Source organism: Schistocerca piceifrons, chromosome X (genome assembly GCF_021461385.2).
Source record: "Schistocerca piceifrons isolate TAMUIC-IGC-003096 chromosome X, iqSchPice1.1, whole genome shotgun sequence".
Classification (NCBI taxonomy): Eukaryota; Metazoa; Arthropoda; class Insecta; order Orthoptera; family Acrididae; genus Schistocerca; species Schistocerca piceifrons.
The window spans coordinates 748,666,129-748,689,202 of record NC_060149.1 but is presented as its reverse complement, the minus strand read 5'-3'; the positions used below and the strand labels follow the sequence as shown (position 1 = coordinate 748,689,202).

Genomic DNA, 23,074 nt, shown 5'->3' with positions numbered 1-23,074 from the left:
CTCTTTGTGGTAAAACAGCATCAGTTAGGGTCTTAGAGTTTGGACAAATCTGAAATTAATTTCTTCATTTTCTCAAATAACTATCTCCCTACCTCCTCTCCCCCCTCTCCCACGTGATGAAATTGATGTGCTCCATCTGTTCAAGTCTCGAGCAAGTTCAAGTATGAGAAATTTTTCTAAATGTTAGCGTAGCGTATATCTGAGGCGGGACGTGGCTACCCGCTCCATATTTACCTTGTTGGATGTGGGGAACCGCAAGAAAACCATATCCAAACTGGCGAGCTACCCAGATCTCATCGTTAATTCGCAACGTGGATTAGATCGGAAGTAGGATCGTCGTCCCGAATAGCGGAAGCGGTGCATTTACGGTCTCGGATATCCGGGTGGGTCAGATATGTTGTTTTTGCTTAAAGAAGTAGAACAGGTTCGTACAGTGTGTGCGATAGCTGTCTAGAAATAAGTTAACTGTTTATTAGTTGCTCAAGAAGAATCACGTTTAATTACAAATGCAAGAAAATTGTATTAAAACGCAACACACGAAGTTGGCTTCGATGGTACTGTCATCCACTTATAAACACAATGCATGAATGTTATCGCTACTGTAGTGTCTCTAGTAAAGTCGAACAGTGAATTTTAATTATTAAGCTGGCGACTTTTCTATACAATACTTAATTGCGTACTAAAATTATCCTAGAATTCGAGTTTACAGTTTTATGTAATGCGCTTAAAGTTACGTTGCGTAAGAAAAGTCAGCTGTTCTTAGAAAGTATTTGCATTGTATTACTCTTAATAGCGTTTCCATGTAGACATAGTATGAACTGACAGTTATTCGTTACATTTAAATCAGGCAAAACTTGTGGAGATATCTGGAAAATCATAAAATGAGCTAAACCAGTAGATGTTCTTCCGGATGAGGAGCATAAATTCAGTGACAAGAAGAACACTGCGTCGTGGTACTGCAGATATTAAAAGTATTTTTATTCCATATATACTCATTAATTATTAGTTGTTCACCTAGAAGACACCAGTGCCAACGTTAATGATGTCAATTTTCTAACAATATTCAATTGTATTGAGGGTAGAAGACTTGTATCAGAAGATCTCTGTATTATTACCCTAAGATATTAAAGCAGTGTACGAATTTAACAGTTTCCCAGTTTAAATTAATGAACAAACATTAATAATGTGATTGTTCTAGTTACACTTAGATCCGTGTTTTTATTTCTCTGTAAATTATATCAAAATGAACCGAACTGAACCTCTAACTCAAAGTAATCGACTTTGTTGGATTCCGTCTTTCAATGAAGTCGTACTTCTAAACTTTCAGCAGTTTACAAGTAGCAAACTGATAGTGTATAATGAAGAAGCTACATTACGAATTAGTCTATGTTTAGTACAAAGAGACAATTAATGTAGAAAAAAGTACAATAAAACGATCTAATGTAAACACGGTAATAGTTCCCACATTGTTTGCCGGAACTTATCCTTCATAATACTAAAAATGTATTCATCACAATCGAATGTGTTATTACCAGCAGCTGCTCCACTACTTCGTATTTCTTAGTAAATAAAAAAATTACTTTAATTTTAAAAAGGTATAAACAACCTTCATCTCTTGAAGAACGATAAAATTGCCAAAGAGTCTTGAAATAAAATGTAGTTCTTGAAAAATATTCAAAAATGGATGTTAACCGCATGACCTCCGACATTCGAGGGATACTGAGAACGTACAAAAATAATTTTGCCCCTGCAAACAGTTTCCTTACCGGCTTCACATAAAGTTGTGATTGCCTCTCATTTCCTATTCTTTTTTTTCTTTTTTTTTAATTTCCTTAGTTGGTTCCTCAAAACACGACGAAACGACATACAATTAAACATTTGTACCACTTTTTATATGATTAAAGGCTTACAAGTTTTGGTGAAAACTGTAATAATTCATACGATGAAGTTTCTGGATGTTATTTGACTTCCTCAAAATGTCTGAGTAACGAGTTTCCACGATAACGTGCTGTACAATGACAGTAGGTTACAATATGAAAATTCCACAAAACTGAAGTCGGAAACAAGAAGAAACAGTCTTTGACAACAATTTTCCTATGGAAAAATAAAAACAAAAACAAAAGATCCAAAAATTATAGCGATAATGCAAGTAGAAGAAAAGGGAAAGAAAGTTGGGGGGGGGGGGGGGGGGCATAGCTCGATGCTCATGACAATTGTCTTTCCTCATTACGTGAGAGCACCACTAGGATGAGAAACAAGTATGTATCGCGTAAGATACCAAACTAAGAAACAAATTTTCGGCCAGAGTATAAAATTTAATGCACGAGAAAAGCCAAAAAGTGAGCAACAAATCTCGTGTTTCTTTCTTGGTCATTTAAATGGTGAATTATTTCGTGAAATGATTATTATCATTACAGAAAGATCCAATGAATCCAATGACCCCTGAAATTATTTGAACCAGTCTCTAAAACATTCCGATTTTTATGTTGGATTTCAAGAATGGAAGGAGAAACATGACTGCAAATTAGAAATAAATAAAACATTGCTGAATAACTGATGTATTTGCGACGAGATTTGTATTTGTAAGTGGAAGCTCAATAAATCATCTTTAAAGAGTGTTACAGCACTTTGAACCTAATATGAACTTGTGAAACTGCCGGCCGAAGTGGCCGTGCGGTTCTAGGCGCTGCAGTCTGGAACCGCAAGACCGCTACAGTCGCAGGTTCGAATCCTGCCTCGGGCATGGGTGTGTGTGATGTCCTTAGGTTAGTTAGGTTTAACTAGTTCTAAGTTCTAGGGGGCTAATGACCTCAGAAGTTGAGTCCCATAGTGCTCAGAGCCATTTGAACCAACTTGTGAATCTAATTTACGCTTCTATCGAACATTAAGGAAGACGAAATTTGAGAAACTAGTGAGCTGAAAACGGCAATCAACGATTTAGAACATAAAATTGCATCTTGTCATCTTCGCAGTTTATTAAATATATAAAAATGTAGGGAAGTGGATAGTTTTCTTTCGTAAAAAAAAATCATTTTGTTGTTTGATATATGTCCACATAATTTTGGAACTTGAAATCTCATTGCTTTTATGTTCACTGATAACAATTTGTCGGTCAGATAATATTTCCGTGATAAATTTTTTTCACTTGTACACTTATTTTCGTTATTTACTGCCTTCTATATGCAGCATAAAATTTTCTAGGTTGAATTTATCTGGTACTGACAGATTATCATGATATTACATTATTTCTCTAGGAACTGCGCTATTATTGTGAGCAAAGGAACCAGTGTCAATGCTGACCATGAAGATTCGAGACGACCATGTGCAGGTATCGCACTAACCTTTCTTCTTCGACTTCCTAAGACCAATTTTATGAATCATCCTCCTGCTGCCAGAAGCATCTCATATTCACGTTTATTAAAACAATATCTTATCTTTGCAAACTGCAGATTATCACTGCAATGAAAACGGCATTTTTTAAAAGTTAGATATATTATTATCCAGTGGGTTCACAAACGCGCTGTATTAAATAAAGTATACAGGAAAAGTTTTATTCATTTTAATTAATATCTATTATCATTCACAAATGTGGCATCCACATAAACAGAGATATAGTGTGTAAGCATACAGTGACGTGTTTAATTAGACAAACTATTGAGTGATACAGAGTCTGAATCACCACCGAAGAAGAAGCATATATAAAAGTAATACATCTCTCATTTTACATGTTCGTTACATTTAGTCTACTTATAAGTTATTTGTGGCTTGAAATGAATTCTATTCAGGATATTTAAGAATGAAAAATAGTCTTCTTCATGCCGGAAAAACAAATAAACGAGCCTTATATGAACGTACGAGGTGGATGTTAGCTACGTCACGTACAGTTACAGTACGGTCTCACAACCATTTTCTGCTGGCTCCCGCGACAGTTACGTAACAGTCCGTTAAATTAATCTTTTATTTGTATAATTATACTGAGGGAACAACCGAAGAATTGCGTGGAACTGGTGACACATAAGTAACGGGTATTAGGCATGACGTATTACTGCTGCAGCCATGACTTGATTTTTTTTTATAATGAAAAACTACATTCTATCGCAACTTTCTCTACAAACTAGTTGCTACATTTCTTAAGAGTTGTCATACTCGTTTTGAGCTCAACGTTAATCCACGAGATGAATAAACCATTTACATTAGATGTAAGATTTATTTGTTTGCTTAACTTTCCATCGACAATGCTATAAAGATATTCAGAGAAAAAAATATCTGAAGTTTAACAGAACTGAATTCTCCTTCACTGGACAAGATTTGCAGATGATATTACCTTAACAGCTGGCAGTGAAAGCCATATTCATAATCTAGTATCTCAGTTATCAGCAGTTATGAAGTAGCTTGAACTTCAAATTAATATTTTTTTCCGTTTCACCATTTTGTTGACAGGGAACCAGCAACTTTATTAAATTTCTTAAAGCGTTTATGAACGTCAACAGTTGCAATATTTATATTAGGCGACTAATTTCAAATATTACAGGTTCATTCTAAAGCATGGCCTACTGAGGCTGTATTGACAGCGCCTAATCTTAGTAATAAAAATCAAAGTGGCAACACATGGTTTATAAATGTTTGCAGAATGAATATCACAGTCCACACTTGCTTTGTTAAGAGGCACTATCAGTGCAACCTCAGTAGGCCAGACTGGAAAATGAACCAGTAAGATTAGCAACTAGTCGCCCAACATATATACTTCAACTGTTGACAGAATAGTTCATAAACGATTTAAGAAAACTAGAAGCAATAGTCAACTAATGAAAATTATGATAGTAAGCAAATGAAAATGAGGAGGACAAATGGTTCAAATGGCTCTGAGCAGTATGGGACTTAGCCTCTGTGGTCATCATTCCCCTAGAACTTAGAAGTACTTAAACCCAACTAACCTAAGGACATCACACACATCCATGCCCGAAGCAGGACTCGAACCTGCGACCGTAGCGGTCGCGCGGGTACAGACTGTAGCGCGTAGAACCGCTCGGCCTGGGGAGGACATCTGACATCCAATTTGAAGGAAATAAAACAGAAAAAAGTTGATAAATTTTGTGATTTGAAATATGTTAATTACAGAAGGATAAAGATTCAGCGTTACAATTAAAAAAAGAATTGCAAAAGCTAAACTCGCTTTCAATTAATGAAGTCAACTACGTGTGAACAATTCCTTTTGTTCAGAATGTAAAAACAGCTTATGAAGACGTTCATCTAAATGTGCTCCAAAAGATTGTGAAAGCTGAACACTGTTAGAGACAGACAGAATGCGCTTTACATCTGGTGAAACTATGACTTCGGATAACGCTGAACACAAAGAAAAAGCAACGAAGATATTCTGAAAAAGATCAATAAGCAAACAAACCTCACAGAAGCTGTTCAAAAACTGAAAACCAAACATTTTGGGCATTTATTGAGACACAATCTATTTTTAACACATATATTCGAGAGAAATCTTGTTTGAAAGAAAACCAATGGAAGGCCAAGAAAGACAATATTCGAACAGTTGGTGGAAGTATGAAAAGGCCAAAATTATGGAATGAATGTAGCGATAAGGCATAGCTTTGCAGGATGATCATGGTATTATTTACATCAGGAATGTCGTTCAGCAGTTCCACTCTAACAGACACCAAGCCGGGAGGCCTCAAGGCTCTATACTTGACCCAGTTATATATATCGCGTTGACGAAACGCTACGGAACATGGCGAAGGACTCGATTGCTGCTCATCGCTCTAGCCAAACTAATATAATTATAAAATATTTTGTATCAAGAAATAATGCTATTATACACAATATGTGGAGCCAATTGAAGATTGGAAAGTGCGGTTTGACGTTGGGCACCTTACATTAGTGTCTGGTACGGAGCAGCGGAGATGCGGCGGCGGAGGCGGTGGCAGCGGCAGCGGCTGCGGGTGGCGGCCGGGCCGCGCTGGTCGCGGGCTGCAACTGAAGACGCCGCGGGAGTCGACGAACGCCACAACATGTGTCCCGGCACGGCCCGGCACCCGGCTTTTTGTGCGTTCAGCGTCGCTTCGCGCTGTTAACAGACCTTCCGCACCCGTCATAATCGCCATAGATATCACATCGCCACGCCAGCACGTACCCAACGACCGAACACTTAACTTCGAATCCTGTGTGGACTACGGGAGGCAAGTTGCGGTTTGACTTCGAACCGATCTAGATGGCGTACACGGGACATCGTGAGGCTAACGCGAAAATAATTTCGCCTGGCAAGCAGGGACTGCGCTTTAGGGTCGGAAATGCAATTTTTTTCGATGTAATAATTTTTGAGGTCATTTTACTGTATATGGCACTGAGAGGAAGTTCTGGTCTTACGTTAAATCAGTAAGTGGCTCGAAACAGCATATCCAGACACTCCGGGATGATGATGGCATTGAAACAGAGGTTGACGGAAGTAAAGCTGAAATACTAAACACCTTTTTCCAAAGCTGTTTCACAGAGGAAGACCGCACTGCAGTTCCTTCTCTTAATCCTCGCACAAACGAAAAAATGGCTGACATCGAAATAAGTGTCCAAGGAATAGAAAAGCAACTGAAATCACTCAACAGAGGAAAGTCCCCTGGACCTGACGGGATACCAATTCGATTCTACACAGAGTACGCTATCGGCGGGGTCGGGGATTTTCTCTGCCTCGTAAGGACTGGGTGTTGTGTGATGTCCTTAGGTTAGTTAGGTTTAAGTAGTTGTAAGTTCTAGGGGACTGATGACCATAGATGTTAAGTCCCATAGTGCTCAGAGCCAACAGAGTACGCGAAAGAACTTGCCCCACTTCTAACAGCCGTCTACCGTAAGTCACTAGAGGAACGGAAGGTTCCAAAGGATTGGAAAAGATCACAGGTAGTCCCAGTCTTCAAGAAGGGTCGTCGAGCAGATGCGCAAAATTATAGACCTATATCTCTGACGTCGATCTGTTGTAAAATTTTAGAACACGTTTTTTGCTCGCGTATCATGTCGTTTCTGGAAACCCAGAATCTACTCTATAGGAATCAACATGGATTCCGGAAACAGCGATCGTGTGAGCCCCAACTCGCTCTATTTGTTCATGAGACCCAGAAAATATTAGATACAGGCTCCCAGGTAGATGCCATTTTCCTTGACTTCCGGAAGGCATTCGTTACAGTTCCGCACTGTCGCCTGATAAACAAACTAAGAGCCTACGGAATATCAGACCAGCTGCGTGGCTGGATTGAATAGTTTTTAGCAAACAGAACACAGCATGTTGTTCTCAATGGAGAGACGTCTACAGACGTTAAAGTAACCTCTGGCGTGTTATGGGACCATTGCTTTTCACAATATATGTAAATGACCTAGTAGATAGTGTCGGAAGTTCCATGCGGCTTTTCGCGGATGATGCTGTAGTATACAGAGAAGTTGCAGCATTATAAAATTGTAGCGAAATGCAGGAAGATCTGCAGCGGATAGGCACTTGGTGCAGGGAGTGGCAACTGACCCTTAACATAGACAAATGTAATGTATTGCGAATACATACAAAGAAGGATCCTTTATTGTATGATTATATGATAGCGGAACAAACACTGGTAGCAGTTACTTCTGTAAAATATCTGGGAGTATGCGTGCGGAACGATTTGAAGTGGAATGATCATATAAAATTAATTGTTGGTAAGGTGGGTACCAGGTTGAGATTCATTGGGAGAGTCCTTAGAAAATGTAGTCCATCAACAAAGGAGGTGGCTTACAAAACACTCGTTCGACCTATACTTGAGTATTGCTCATCAGTGTGGGATCCGTACCAGATCGGGTTGACGGAGGAGATAGAGACGATCCAAAGAAGAGCGGCGCGTTTCGTCACAGGGTTATTTGGTAACGGTGATAGTGTTACGGAGATGTTTAACAAACTCAAGTGGCAGACTCTGCAAGAGAGGCGCTCTGCATCGCGGTGTAGCTTGCTCGCCAGGTTTCGAGAGGGTGCGTTTCTGGATGAGGTATCGAATATATTGCTTCCCCCTACTTATACCTCCCGAGGAGATCACGAATGTAAAATTAGAGTGATTCGACCGCGCACGGAGGCTTTCCGGCAGTCGTTCTTCCCGCGAACCATACGCGACTGAAACAGGAAAGGGAGGTAATGACAGTGGCACGTCAAGTGCCCTCCACCACACACCGTTGGGTGGCTTGCGGAGTATAAATATAGATGTAGATGTAGAACCCGCATTCGGAAGGACGACGGTTCAAATCCGCGTCCAGCCATCCACATTTACATTTTCCGTGATTTCCTTAAACAGCTCCAGGCAAATGCCGGGATGTTTCCTTCTGATAGAACACGGCCGATTTTCTATCCCATTCCCCACTCTTGAAACAATTCGAGCTTGTGCTCCGTCTCTAATGACTCCGCTGTGGACGGAATGTTAAACCCAAATATTCCTTTCTTCCTTCTTTTCGTTGTAGCCATAGCGGCTATTCTTTGCAAAACCAATATGGTGAAATAAATGCAAGATTTAATAATAACGCCTGCCTGCTATCTTCACGTTAGTGTATTTTATTTGCCAGTACACATTCGAAGCATATTTTCATCTTCAAGGCTTCTGTTGGGTAACAAAAGACCTCCATTGCGATGTCAGTGTGACGGAATCATATACAGCGTGATTCTAAAGTAAACGTACACATTTCGTGCGTGTAATGTATCCATCAAAATAAGCGTGAAATGTAAAATAAAGTTTTGTCTAAAATTGCTTTATTTCAGAGTTCTGATTTAGAGTAGGGAGCACAAGTGCAACACAAACAACACAAAATTAATTATTCTCAGAAAGTAACGACACGAAGAGACCCAAAATTCAACACGTATCACTGGCTTGGTTGTGGAGTATCTTTGCGGGCAGCCGCGTCTATAGAGTCGAGCGCGGGACACGGAACTGTTATGTTGTGTTGTGTGTAGCTCTGCATGTGAGAGGCTTTGTTAGTATGGAAGTTGAAGTGATGCTTCAAGTGCTATTACAGTAAAGTGATAAAATAAGCAAATGATTCAGAGGAAAGTGAGTCAAGAAGTAATTTAAAAATGAGCAGTGCTGCTGATAACGTATTTGTGTATCCTCTTGTTGCGTGTCGCACAGCATCAATCATCCGCGCCGTGTTCGGTCTCCCAGAATGAACTGGTGTGAATCAGTAGAAATTAGTTACCATAAAAGAGTGCAGTAAAGTGCCAGTTTCTTGTAGTCAGCGTGAGAACGCGCGTTCGATCATCGCATTTCCGCATTATCAACAATCAGCCGCGCCGCGACGGTTACGCGCACGCTCGTACAAGTGAGAACTGAGAACTGAAAAATTAACTTTATGGACAGTGTTATATCATTACTAGTGTCAGGGAGGACTGGTATCAAAAGAAATCTGTGTATGCGTGGCGAGCGTAAGAATTTTCGTTCGATTACTCGGCTTTCGCATCATCAACAATCATCTGCGCCGTGTTCGGTACGCGTACGCTCGTCCAAGTGACATTGTGGAGAGATAATCATCAAGACTGTCAATTGGGATAAACATTTACCTGTGATTTCCATATCGCCTCAGAATATAGATGTTCATACCAGACGTAGAACAGTGTTGTGCTTAACGGTGAGTGGCTCCCCTTACTCGCTTGCATATTTCGATAGATAATTTCAGGCAAGCCAGCAGCAGTGTGGAGCAGAACAATACGACCGCCACCGGACTATCAGCTACGTGGTGTGGATAGGGCGCACGGTCGAAACGACAAACAGTATAAAGTACCCCCCCCCCCAACCACCACCACCACCATTTGTACTCCCGGGCGTGTTACACAGTACATGAATCCCAGAGCATTTTCAAAATGATGTCCATGTAGACCAAAGGGACGTGCTCGACGTCTTACCGCTCTCGAAATTTTGCAGGCTGTGTTCATCTCATTCCGCACAGTTGCACAGCTATTTTCAATTCGCTGCTGTAGTTTTGCTACATTCTCAGCTGCAACACGATGCACGAGCCCCTTGAGACAGCCCCCAAGTTAGAAGTCCAGGGGGTTAAGATCCGGAGAGCTGGTGGCCAAGCAGCTTGACTTGCACGGCTAATCCGCTTATCGGGAGAAGTAACACCGAGGTATTCTCTTGCCTCCCAACTGAAATGTGCAGGGCCACCGTCGTGCGTAAACCGTAAGCTGGTTCGTGTAGCGAGTGGGACATCATGAAGGAAACCACCCAATTCATGTTACAATTGTCGGTACTCTGCCAGTCAGGCGCTATGGAATAAAATGCTGTCCGAGTAACTGATTGTCCACTATACCACACCAAAGGTGATAAAACGACTGCAGTCTATGAACTACAGACCGAATGAATGTACATACTACATAGTACATTTAGTGCTGTTACACGACAAAAGCACCGTTGAATACAACAGACCACACAGAAGTCAAGTACACGAAGGCACTTCATGACAGAATCTACCAAGCATTGTAGACGGATGTACAAAGCAACATCAGTCGATTTTCAGGAGAACACGACACGCCAAAGGCCTGCACTGACTCATGATGTGCCTACCACAAATGACATTATGCATCACAACTCGGAAATAAAGCAGTGACCGTCAAAACTTTATTTAACGTTTTACACTTATTTTCATACATTCATTACACCCACTAAGTGTGTACAGTTACTTTTGAATCACCCTGCGAATGTGAATTTTGCTGATTTCTGTTGCTTGTGACACAGTAATTAAGTATCACCACATATTTTTTACATTTGTATAAGATTATATATTACAGACATTCTGATCAGAGGGTGATCTGCAGATTCTAATAGTTGAAAAAATACTTCAGAGCCAAGCTCGCATTCAACTATTTATTTCGAATTGATAACCAGTGTCAAGAGTACTCTGCTGTCTTCTTCGGATCTCATCTTTTTCAATATTATGATGTATATTTTAAAAAGCTGAAAATTTAAATAGTTTGGAAATGCAAGCTCTACCAGTAGGTAGATCACAACCAATCAGCATTTCATTAATAAAAATACTATTTATAATTAGTTTTAGACCAGCATGTGTGTGGTCGCACGTAGTCGGCGAAAGTTGCATGGCAGCATTATAGTAAATAGTATTTTTATTAATGACACGCTGACTGATTGTGACCTGTCTGCTGGTAGACTGATGGTAAGCTTACATTTCCAGACTGTTTAAATTTTCAACAATGTCAAAATATATGTCATAATTTTGAAAAGGATGCCATCCGAAGATGAGAGGAAAGTAGTGTTGAAACCGGTCATCTATTCAAAATAAATATTTTAATGCGATCTTGGCTCTGAAGTATTTCTTTAAGTATTTCAATTTTCAAAAGAGTTGATATGCTTCTTAATTCATATTAACGAATAAGATACGCTATTAAAAAGACTGTAGAGAGATTTTAATGTTAAGTTTAGTTGAACCAAAGTTCCTATAGTGAATAAATTATGGGTGTGTCAATTATTTATTTGTATGTACTACAGCTGCTTCATTGAACTCAAAACGTTTTCCAGTCAGAAATTTCTTTCGACGTGGAAAAAAAATCATACGCTGCCAAATCTAGTGATTAGGTTAGATATTCGTACAATTCGTAATTCAGATATCTCTATTTTGACGTCGTATAAATATCTTTTTGAGAATTTATAATGTGTGGCTCTTCACACGTGTTTGTTTTCAAAATGGTTCAAATGGCTCTGAGCACTATGGGACTCAACAGCGGAGGGCATCAGTCCCCTAAAACTTAGAACTACTTAAACCTAACTAACCTAAGGACATCACACACATCCATGTCCGAGGCAGGATTCGAACCTGCGACCGTAGCGGTCGCGCGGTTCCAGACTGAAGCGCCTAGAACCGCTCGGCCACAGCGGCCGGCTCGTGTTTGTTTTCATCCAGTTCGTTCTGAAGACTTGCCTAGTATCATCTGTTGCTTAAAAAAAAGCACTAGCTATAAACTCTCCGGCAGATGAAGTCGTCTTTTGCTTTTTTAGTTTAGGTCACCCGACTAACAGTCTCTGCTCTGACTGCTGTTTCTTTCCTAATGTTAAATTTTCTATTCGTGTCTCACCCACGTTAACAAACTGACCCACAAAATGAGCTGAATTCTTTTTGAAGTTGTCTTAACGTTGTCAGAAATATGTGGCATTCATTAAATGCAGCACCCAAACCGGACGAGATCTTCTACAGTGAATACTTCGTGTAAGATCTAGAGCATCCATTCTTCTCTCATTACTATGACGTCAAGAATTCCATACAACTTTAATCGTCGATCGTGCAATATCGTATGTAAATTTTCTCGGTGTTTTCATCTTGCAGTTTTGAGAGTCCTTCACGGAGATCAACTTCAAGACAATTATGGCCACGTTTGAGCTGAGTAGCCATATTTTTAACTTTTGTAGATGGAGAAGCAGATTCCTTACAAAGTTTCACCAATTTCATATAAAATTCCATTAGGGGAGAACGTGGGAACCACGGACGTCGGATAATGGCGGACACATACGGTTGGCTATGTTGGAGAAGTTATACAGGAACCAAGACTTGGACGTAAAGCTAAATTTTCCGAAGAACAAGAAAGAGAACCAGAAAAAACATATCTCAAAATGTAACAAACTATTTTATGGGTTAACCGTATAGATAGTACGAAAAATACACTGGTGTCGAAAATTAAAGCAACAAACCGCTGTTTCCCCGTCCTGTGTCTAATTCACGATATAATAACACAAACTGTCAACACATGTCCGTACGACCGCGTTCTGCACGGAAAATGGCATTCCGGTTCAACGGACAACCACTCCAATGATGACGTCAGGGCATCTATCAAACCGGTTAGTGTTTTCCGGATAGTTCCACACCCACAATCGCTATATACACAATCATAGACGTTGCAATATAGCACGGAGAACACGCCTAAGAGACTCTCTGGGGTGGAGGGCCATAGGAAGAATGGAAGCGGGACAGTCGCAAACTAATGTTGCTCTATGGCTTAACGTGAATCGTTCTGTTGTTTTTCGGATGTGGCAACAGTTTATGGAGACCGGAACTGTATCCCGAAAACCAGAGCAGGGCCGACCACGTATCACATCAGAAAGAGAGGACCGTTATTTGGCTGGAATGGCACGACGGCACCGCCTTAGTACTGCACGGCAACCGGCATCTAACCTTGCAGCATCCACTGGAGGTATTGTATGGAGGCAAACGGTGTAGAGAAGGCTTCGGAAGAGTGGCCTTTATTGTCAAAGACCTGCCCTATGTGTACCTCTGAAGCGTCTTTGCATAAGGGAATGTCTAGATTGGAACCGTCAAAGTGCTACCTGGACGGTCGAACATTGAGCCAATGTTCTTTTCACAGTTGAGTCCCGATTTGGTCTGGAGAGTGATTTTCGACGGATTCACATCTGGAGGGAACGTAGAACACGATTTCTGGACCAAAACATTGCGGAAAGAGTCCGATATCGAGGAGGATACCTAATGGTGTGGGTAGGTATTATGTTGACCACTCTAACACCTCTTCATGAAATTGTGCTGGTGAATCGGCAAGGTTTAACTGGTGTCAGGTATCGTTACGAGACCTCGGGTCCTGTTGCGAGGTGCCGTAGGCCTAGACTTCATATTAATGGACGTTATGCTCGACCTCATAGAGGGCGGGTGTTTTCTTGAAAACGGGAGATATTGCACGCATAGCGTGGCCTGCTTGCCCTCCCGATTTGAATCTCATGGGGCATGTTTGAGATCTACTAGCATGTCAGGGATTCAGCACGTCAGCATCCACCAACCACAATCCAAGAGTTGCGAGTAGCTCTGCAGTAAGAATAGGCGTCTTTGCCTCAACATGAGGTTGATGACATCAATTACAGCACGCCCGGTCATTATCCGTCTTGTTTTGGTGCCAGAGGTGGTCACAACCCGTACTGAGCACTTTAACCAGTTGTCGGAATGTATGTGCAAATCCATTAATTTGGAAAAAACGAAGAACATTTTTGTCTATCGCTATACAAGTTGCAGTTGTTTACGTTCTGTATTCTTTACATTGTTTCTACTTTACTATCAGCTTTTTATACTGTTTTGTTGCAAAATAAACGCAACCTTGCTAAATTTCCGTTTGTTGCTTTAATTTTGGACACCAGTGTATCTTTCAAATTTGTTAAAGTAAATAATTTGATGCACAATTTTGACAAAACATGCCAAATGACAGGAAAAGACTGGTTCTACGGATTTAAAAAAGGCATCCTAATATTTCGTTACGGAAACCTGAGTGTACTTCCATTAGTAGAATTACAGCTTTTAATGAGACGGAAGTTAAAACGTTTAACAATTTGCAAGCTTTGTAATCAAAAAGCCACTTTTATGCTAATCGTATTTACACTGTTAATGAGACAGGAATTTCTAACGTCCAAAGAAATTCAAGGATTTTAGTACCAAAGTGAAAAACGTGGGCAAGGCAACAAGTGGTGGAAGAATCACTACAACAAAATATTTTTGCGCACTTAGTGCTTCAGGAAAGTACGTTCCTCGGTTTTTTATTTTTAAAAGGAAGCGAATGAATGCTCAGTTAATGCGCGGAGGCAATGCTGATATGATGCCAGCAGTTAGTGATTCGGGTTGGATCAACGAGAAGCTATTCGTAAATACACTACACCCCTTCATGTCTTATGCTAAATCAGCTGTTGCAGAACCAATTCTACTTATTTTAGACAGTCATGAAAGTCACGCTAGTCTTACCTGCTATCTGCTTTGTCACCAGAATGGAATAATATTGTTATCCCTTCCACCGCAAACATCACCTCGTATGCATCCTCTGGACTTGACATAATTTGGACCTCTCAAATCTTCACACAACAGATAATGTGACTCGTACAGGGATTCAGATGCAGGCCGACGAATTACGTAGTATGAAATTGTCGAACTTTTCAGGAAAGCCTTCAATCGCATCAGCAGTATAAAGCAGCAAACAGTTTCCGGGCAGCTGGTAGTTGGTCAATAGGTACAACTAAACTGGATGAACATTTCGTAGATGTGACATCAGTGACACCTGATGCACAGGTAGCGTTGACATCAAATGTGCAAGGAGCAGTGACATTTGATATGCAGATACGCCTAATATCGACATTTAATGTGCATCAGAGGCAGTAAGCGCAGCAGCTGCATTGGACAAACCAATCTACTTGCAAGTATTGTTAGGCCTCTAATGATCCAAACTGCTACAGTCGAAAGAAAAAAAAAGTCGGGAAACGAAATTCAGCTATAATAACCAATTCTCCCATGAAAGACACTTTAGAATGAAAAAGGAGAAAGTAGAAACAATAAGGAGCAGATGAAAATACTATACGTTTCCCTAAAGGTAGGAAAGGTGTAAAGAACCTTCAAGCATTTGCAGATGATAACATTTAGGTGAAGGTTCAAGAAAAGGACACACCACGCATGAAGAAAAAGGTCAATGAAGGAGCTGCGACAGAGAATGAGTATTATGGCCTAATTTGTGAAGATCCTGCCACTGCAGATTGGATAAAATACTACAAATGTAATTTATGGGCCCACGAAAGCCGCACGAGTGGTGAAAGTACATCAAGAAGATTTATCTGTGACTTGTGTGATGATTAGACAGGGTCCGTGATTACCCCACACACCATCTGCAACTACCCCACGCTCTGTAGGGTAGTCCCTGACACCAGTGATTTATTGTTGTTGTTAATATTTGATTATGTACTGAAAATTTATCTACGTTGGTTACGCGAACTTAAGATTTATTCGTTTAAGCAAAGTTTCAGTAATAAATAGTATTCATTACTCTATATGGTTTCGTTTTCTTTCAGTTCGCCCCTAATTCTTCGCAGTTACCCCACTCTCCCCTAAATTGCCAGAAATAGAAAATTTAATAGCGCCTTAATGTAGTTAATGCATTTACACGAAACGCACAGAACTCCACAGCTTCAAAAACTATTCCCTAGATTCTTTGAATTGCGTTGTTACGCAACACATACTGCTAAAACAAAATCAGAACTGTTTTGGTGCCAGTGTTGCGACTTTGTTTTTCGGCCAAACAGAACCATCCAGGAACACATCTAACAATTTTTCTTAATTTATACGTACAGTACTTTGAAGACATGCAGAAAATATGTACACTATCTGATCAAAAGTATCCGGACTCCTATTGCTGGACATTAATAGGGGTATGTCCATGCTTCACCTTTATGATGGCTTGAACTGTGCTGGGTACACTTTCAATAAGTTCCAGAATGAGATTTTCACTCTGCAGCCGAGTGTGCGCTAATATGAAACCTCCTGGCAGATTAAAACTGTGTGCCGGACCGAGACTCGAACTTGGGACCTTTGCCTTTCGCGGGCAAGTGTTCTACCATCTGAGCTACCCAAGCACGACTCACGCCCCGTCCTCACAGCTTTACTTCCGCCAGTACCTCGTTCCTACTTCCAAACTTCACAGAAGCTCTCCTGCGAACCTTGCAGAACTAGAACCACTGGAAGAAAGGATATTGCGGAGACATGGCTTAGCCACAGCCTGGGGGATGTTTCCAGAATGAGATTTTCACTCTGCAGCGGAGTGTGCGCTGATATGAAACTTCCTGGCAGATTAAAACTCTGTGCCGGACCAAGACTCGAACTCGGGACCTTTCTTCCAGGAGTGCGGGTTCTACAGATGCGCAGTAGAGCTTCTGTGAAGTTTGGAAAGTAGGAGACGAGGTACTGGCGGAGGTAAAGCTGTGAGGACGGGGCGTGAGACGTGCTTGGGTAGCTCAGTTGGTAGAGCACTTGCCCGCAAGTTCGAGTCTCGGTCCGGCACACAGTTTTAATTTGCCAGGAAGTTTCAATGAGTTGTTAGAATGTCTGTTGAGGAATGGCAGCCCATTCTTCCCCAAAAGCCGAAACCAGAGAAGGTTAGACGGTGGGATCTGCAGCGAAATCTACGTTCTAGCTCATCCGAACGTTTTCCCATTGGTTTTAAGTCGAGACTCTCGACAGGCCAGTCCTTTTTCAGGACTGTTATCCACACACCATTGCCTCACAGCTGCTGCTTTATGGCAGAGTACACTGTCATGGTTAAGCCAACAATCATCGTCTCCGAAATGTTTCTCTACTCTATGCAGTTCACAGTGTTGTAAAATGTGTTTATGTCCTTCCGCATTTAGCGTTTGCCTAAGCATAATAAGAGGACCACACTCTAACCACGATAAGAACCCCAAACCCTAACAACACATGTCCATATTTCATTGTTGGCACTACATTGTGACACGTAACGCTCTTCAGGCATTCGCCACCCAAAAACTTCTCTCGGACTGCCACCAGCTATAGCGTGATTCATCACTCGAAACCACACGTGTTTCGTCATCCACTCTTTACACCCCGTCAACGTCGCTTAGCACCGAGTACAAACATGTGTATCTCAAGCGGAGCTGCTCCACCATTGATCACCGTTCTTTTTAACTCCTCACGTACCACTACTGTGCTAGCTGGACTGTTGGCAGCACTTTGGAACTCGCGAGTGATTCCCTCCTCTGCTTTCACGTGATTTTTTACAACCACCCTCCGCAGTGCTCGACGGTCCCCGTTCGTCGGTGCATGAAGTCTGTCTGATCGTGGTTTACCTGTAGTTCTTCCTTCACGTTTCCACTTCAGAACCACATCACCAACAATCGAACTGTGCAGCTTGAAAATGGTTGAAATATCCCTAATTGATCTGTTACTCAGGTGACATCCAGTGATTAGTCCACGTTCGAAGTCACTGAGCTCTCTTGACCGAACGATTCTGCTGTTGTTTCTTCTCTGCTGACAACAGAATACTCCTCACCTCATTTTATACTGGAGTGTCCGCCTCTCGTGACTAGCTTCGTTTCATAGGTGTTTACATTTCTTTTGAACATCAGAATCATATAGCTCTTTGCTGCTCGTAGTTGCTACCAAAAGATAACTAGACCTCAGCCACTTTTCGAAATCAATTTAATTTTCCATAAAAAAGTTGATTTATAAGTTTGGTAAAAAATATAACGAATATCATCTTTAATATGTCTGAATATAACATCTGTCGAGTTCACTAAATTAGATTCAGCAAAGTTAAGTGTTGTTTTCATCTCTCAAAAATCAGTTTCCCCACTTTGCATAACACGATTTGGCAGCATAGATAATCTATTCGTTAGATGAAAGTTTTTATCTTTGGAGCACATTTGTGAGGTCAGATAAGTCACACGGGAACAAATCTCTGTAGTAGATGAGATGAGGAACTATTTCAAAATCAGGCCCGTGCACTTCACCATCACAACGCCCACTTTTGGAAAGGCGTATGTTCGTGGTGCACCAGCACTGTTTTGTGATTTAATTTCTGTTGCTTGGCTTGAACTCATTTCGTAAACTTTTCAACAACGCCACATAAAAAGAACCAATCAGTGTTATACTATTTTCCCAATTCTCAATCATGATTATGTTTTAGGAGTTTTAATAATAAAGTGTCATAAATTTTCCCGATAACAAAACAGTTTTTGCTTCTTTAGTAAACTTCCGCATTCACAGCTTTCAGAAGTTTTGTCTCTGGGTTTTAAAAATGGATTCAAGATTCGTCAGGAGTCACATAGTGCGTGTTCTTCGGATAATGCATCAATTTTTCGAAGATGTTGAGATGTACTTTCTCGAACGGTTTTATCTGAAGCAAGAAACAAGGCGCCCGTCGCTCGGTCATTGCCTTCGTGTGCAGAACTTCTTTCAGGATATCATGTAGCCGTTCATACGATCACTCCCAAAAATTCTAGCTTGAATGGACTTGTATGACGACACTGTCAATAGTACCTACTTTTTCTTCAGGGAAACAAAGAAGTCGGGTGTTGAGAACGTGCCACATATGCAATCGTCGTAAGGCAACGTTAAACTTCATTTGTCCTACAAAAAACTGTCTTGACTTCCCTCAAATTTCTGTTACCGAAAATTGAACTGCCTGCAGTCACACACTGTAAATACAAATGTTTTAATACTCCTCAATACTCGATCATTTCTACGCAACGTGTAGGATAGTCAATAAAAACTCCCAATAAAGTAAGTAAATAAAAAACACACCTGCGCGTTGCATTTGTCAGCACGTTTGTGTTTACTTCTAAGTGCGTGTAGAGAATGCATCTTACCAATATTATCGAATTTCTTCCCCACTCCATTCGCAAACTGAGTCAGGAAAAAATGACTGTCCATTCGCAAAATGAGTGAGGAAAAAGTGACTCTCTATATGCTTCTGTAAGCGTCCTAATCTCTCTGATCCTCTTCTCATTATCGCTAAGCAAGATATACAAACGCTCGTAGCAGCATAATACGATGGGCATTCAATAAGTACTCCAACTTTTTTTCCTGCTAATTTCGATTGGAAAAATGTGAAATTTGTTTTGGAACATCGTGAATATTTCCGCATCAGCCTCTGAAGTTTAATGAAGTTCTGGTAGGTGTCGTCGCTATACGAAGCCTTCAAAATGGCGATTGTAACGGAGGTACATCCAAGCTGAGAGCTGTAATTGCGTTTCTTTCGGCGGAAAACCAGAGCATCGCGGATGTTCATAGGCGATTACAGAATGTACACGGAGACTTGGCAATGAACAAAAGCACGGTAAGTCGTTAAGTCGTTCGGCGTCTCGTCCGCCATCATCACAACAAACGTGCCCGATGTTCCGCGTGCCTGCCGGCCGGCTGCACACATCTGTGACTACAATAACGTTGGAACGCGCGGGCACAGTCATTCCAGGCGATCGAACGAACTTCTCCATGACAACGCAAGATCTCTCACAAGTCTGAGCACTCGAGACGAGCTCCCAAAACTTCATCGGACTTTCCTCATCTACGCTATAGCTCGGATCACCGTCCGTCGGAAGAATTACATGGGTTATAGGTAGATTATTTATGCAGTAAGACGCTGGCTAGCCCGCCCGGTTAGCCGTGCTGTCTAATGCACTGCTTTCCAGGCGGGAAGGTGTGCCGGTCCCCGCCACGAACCCGCCCGGCGGATTAGTGTCGAGGTCCGGTGTGCCGGCCAGTCTTAGGATGGTTTTAAGGCGGTTTTCCATCTGCATCGGTGAATGCGGGGGCTGGTTCCCCTCATTCCGCCTCAGTTACACTATGTCTGCGATTGCTGCGCAAACAATTCCTCCACGTACGCGGACACCATAATTCCTGGGGGGGGGGGGGGGGGGGGGGGGGGGGGGGTAGGTCCCACTGCGGGCTGGGGGCGAAGCCTCTCCGTCGTGTCTATGTCCCCATTTCCATACAATACAATACAAGACGTTGACTCCAACGACGACCAATTGAGGAGTACCATATGGCCATATCGGCCATCCCAGAAGGCGGCGTAAAGCCGTCGCACTGAACGGAGATTATGTTGAAATGTTCTGTAGTTAGAAGAGTAGTTCAAATGGCTCTCAGCACTAAGGGACTAAACATCTGAGGTCATCAGCCCCCTAGACTTAAAACTACTTAAACCTAACTAACCAAAGGACATCACATACATCCATGCCTGAGGCAGGATTCGAACTTGCGACCGTAGCAGCAGCGCGGTTCCGGACTGAAGCGCCTAGAACCGCTCAGCCACAGCGGCCGGCTCTGTAGTGAGAAGACAGTAGAATAATACTGTGTATTGGAATCCTCAACAAAACCAACCTGCTTTCAGAAAAAATGTGTTGCATTACTTATTGAATACCCCTCGTAGTCACATGTCTTCGAACACAGGGTCTCCGAATTTCGCCAACACGGTTTCGCGAGAACTGCGTCGTCTTTCTTCCGAGGATTCCCATTTAATTTCCCCTAGAACTCCTGTTACACCTTCATACGCGCCATACGAACCTGTTACGGTCTTAGAAGCTAGTCTCTGAATTCATTCAAAATGGTTCAAATGGCTCTAAGCACTATAGGACTTAACATCTAAGGTCATCAGTCCCATAGACTTAGAACTACTTAAACCTAACTAACCTAAGGACATCACACACATCAATGCTCGAGGCAGGACTCGAACCTGCGACCGTAGCGGTGGCGCGGTTCCACTGTAGCGCCTAGAACCGCTCGGCGACTCCGGCCGGCTCTGAATTCATTCGATGTCTGTTGTCATGCCTACTAGATACGGACACAAAGACTGAAGCAGTATTCTAGAACTGGTCGCACTACGTTAAAAAAAATAAATAAAAATAAAAAACACTATGGGAGTCGCGCTTAGAAATAGTCACGCTGCTTAAGAAAAGTTCCGCTCTTTTTACGAAACATCTCAATGCATTAAAGATCTGCTGAGCTCATATTATTTCAGATCACTTTATATCTGTTACAACTGCAAGCGAAGTATTTCGAATTAGCCAACGACCTCCTGAAATCATTGTAGCTGCTCGTTCGTCTTATTTCGACGACATCTTGAACACCTTAGTGCGACACCAAACAGGTACACCGTATGCTGCCGTTCAACACTTAGGAGTCAAAGGTGCAGCTTTTATGATATTCGCATTAAAAACGTCAGATTTTGTTTCTAGTTTTGCAAAACTCTTAAGTATTAAGTTTCTGTTTAATATCCTATAGATTACGGTCATCTGACAGGATGCGAAGAAGTGGCAGCTCCGAAAATGATTAAGGGAAACAGCAGAAAACCTAACTGAGGATGATCAAAGTAGACACTGTTGCTCCAAAGCACAATTCCAGTATTTTAAGAATTCTATGAACGGTAGTGATGTCAGTAGAGAATGGGTACTGTGACAGTATTTGTCTTAAATTTCATTCAGAAATATAATTTGATACTTCAGCCGTATTCAGAGGATTGGCAGAACTGGTTATCAACAGACATACGTAAAAGTGGTATTAGATGATTTTATACTCACATTCATCTTAATCCTTAAATTCTCTTCATCCGATAATTTCACATACATCTTTATGGTTGTAAACGTAGTAGGATCTTTTGGATTCGGATTTACGTTTTATTTGGCGTAAGCTTACATAATTTTCGTTTTGTCTCCCATCTTATTAGACTTCCTGCAGCTACAACCTTTTTCTGTCTGCAGTAACACACCTTATGCCGCAGCATAATGTAGAGTAGCTGAGTCCATAAACATTGGACACGAGATTATTCATGCCATCACTAGGATGTACAGCCGGCCGGGGTGGCCGAGCGGTTCTAGGCGCTACAGTCTGGAACCGCGCGATCGATACGGTCGCAGGTTCGAATCCTGCCTCGGGCGTGGATGTGTGTGATGTCCTTAGGTTAGTTAGGTTTAAGTAGTTCTAAGTTCTAGGGGACTGATGACCTTAGAAGTTAAGTCCCATAGTGCTCAGAGCCATTTGAACCATTTGAACCAGGATGTACTGATTTCAGGTGGTTGGAAAGAATGTTTGACTGACCGTTTCTATAGATGATTCCTCTCACCCTGATTTTACAGTAACATGTCGTACAGCACAGTGTTTTGCTCATCAGACCTCCTGGGAAAAAGAATCTCTAAATATCAAAGCAATGTCTTCACATGTGGCTTGGAGCGTTCTTGTATGTTGTCTAAATGGACTCTACAGAGCATATCTTCACGGTTTTTCTATTGACAACATGAACCTGTACCGGAACTTGGAGCAACTCTTCATATTTTTCTTTTTCATCGGCCGTTTTCACCTTTTATGAATCTCAGACAAATAAGCAGGGCACGAAAACTGATGAGACAATAGACCTATGAAGTATACTGAAGAGCCAAAGAAACTGGCACACCTGCCTCATTTCGTGTAGAAATGCCGCGAGCACGCAGAAGTGCCGCAACACGACGTGCCATGGACTCGACTAATGTCTGAAATAGTGCTGGAGGAAACTGACTCCATGAATCCTCCAGGGCTCTCCGTAAATCCTTAAGAGTACAAGGGGTTGGAGATCTCTTCTTAACAGCACGTTGCAAGGCATCCCAGATACGCTCAATTATGTTCATGTCTGTGGAGTTTGGCGGCCAGCGGATGTGTTTAAACGCAAAAGAGTGATCCTGAAGTCACTCTGTAGCAATTCTGGACGTTTGGGGTGTCACATTGTCCTGCTGGGATTGCCCAAGTCCGTCCGAATGCACAATGGACATGAATGGATGCGGGT

At 41.7% G+C, this 23,074-nt stretch overlaps 1 long non-coding RNA gene across 1 annotated transcript in view; it reads right to left on the bottom strand.

Annotated features, from left to right (window-relative positions):
* LOC124721757 overlaps positions 1-23,074 on the bottom strand; it is a 436,081-nt gene that overhangs the window by 108,806 nt on the left and 304,201 nt on the right. The window lies entirely within an intron of this gene.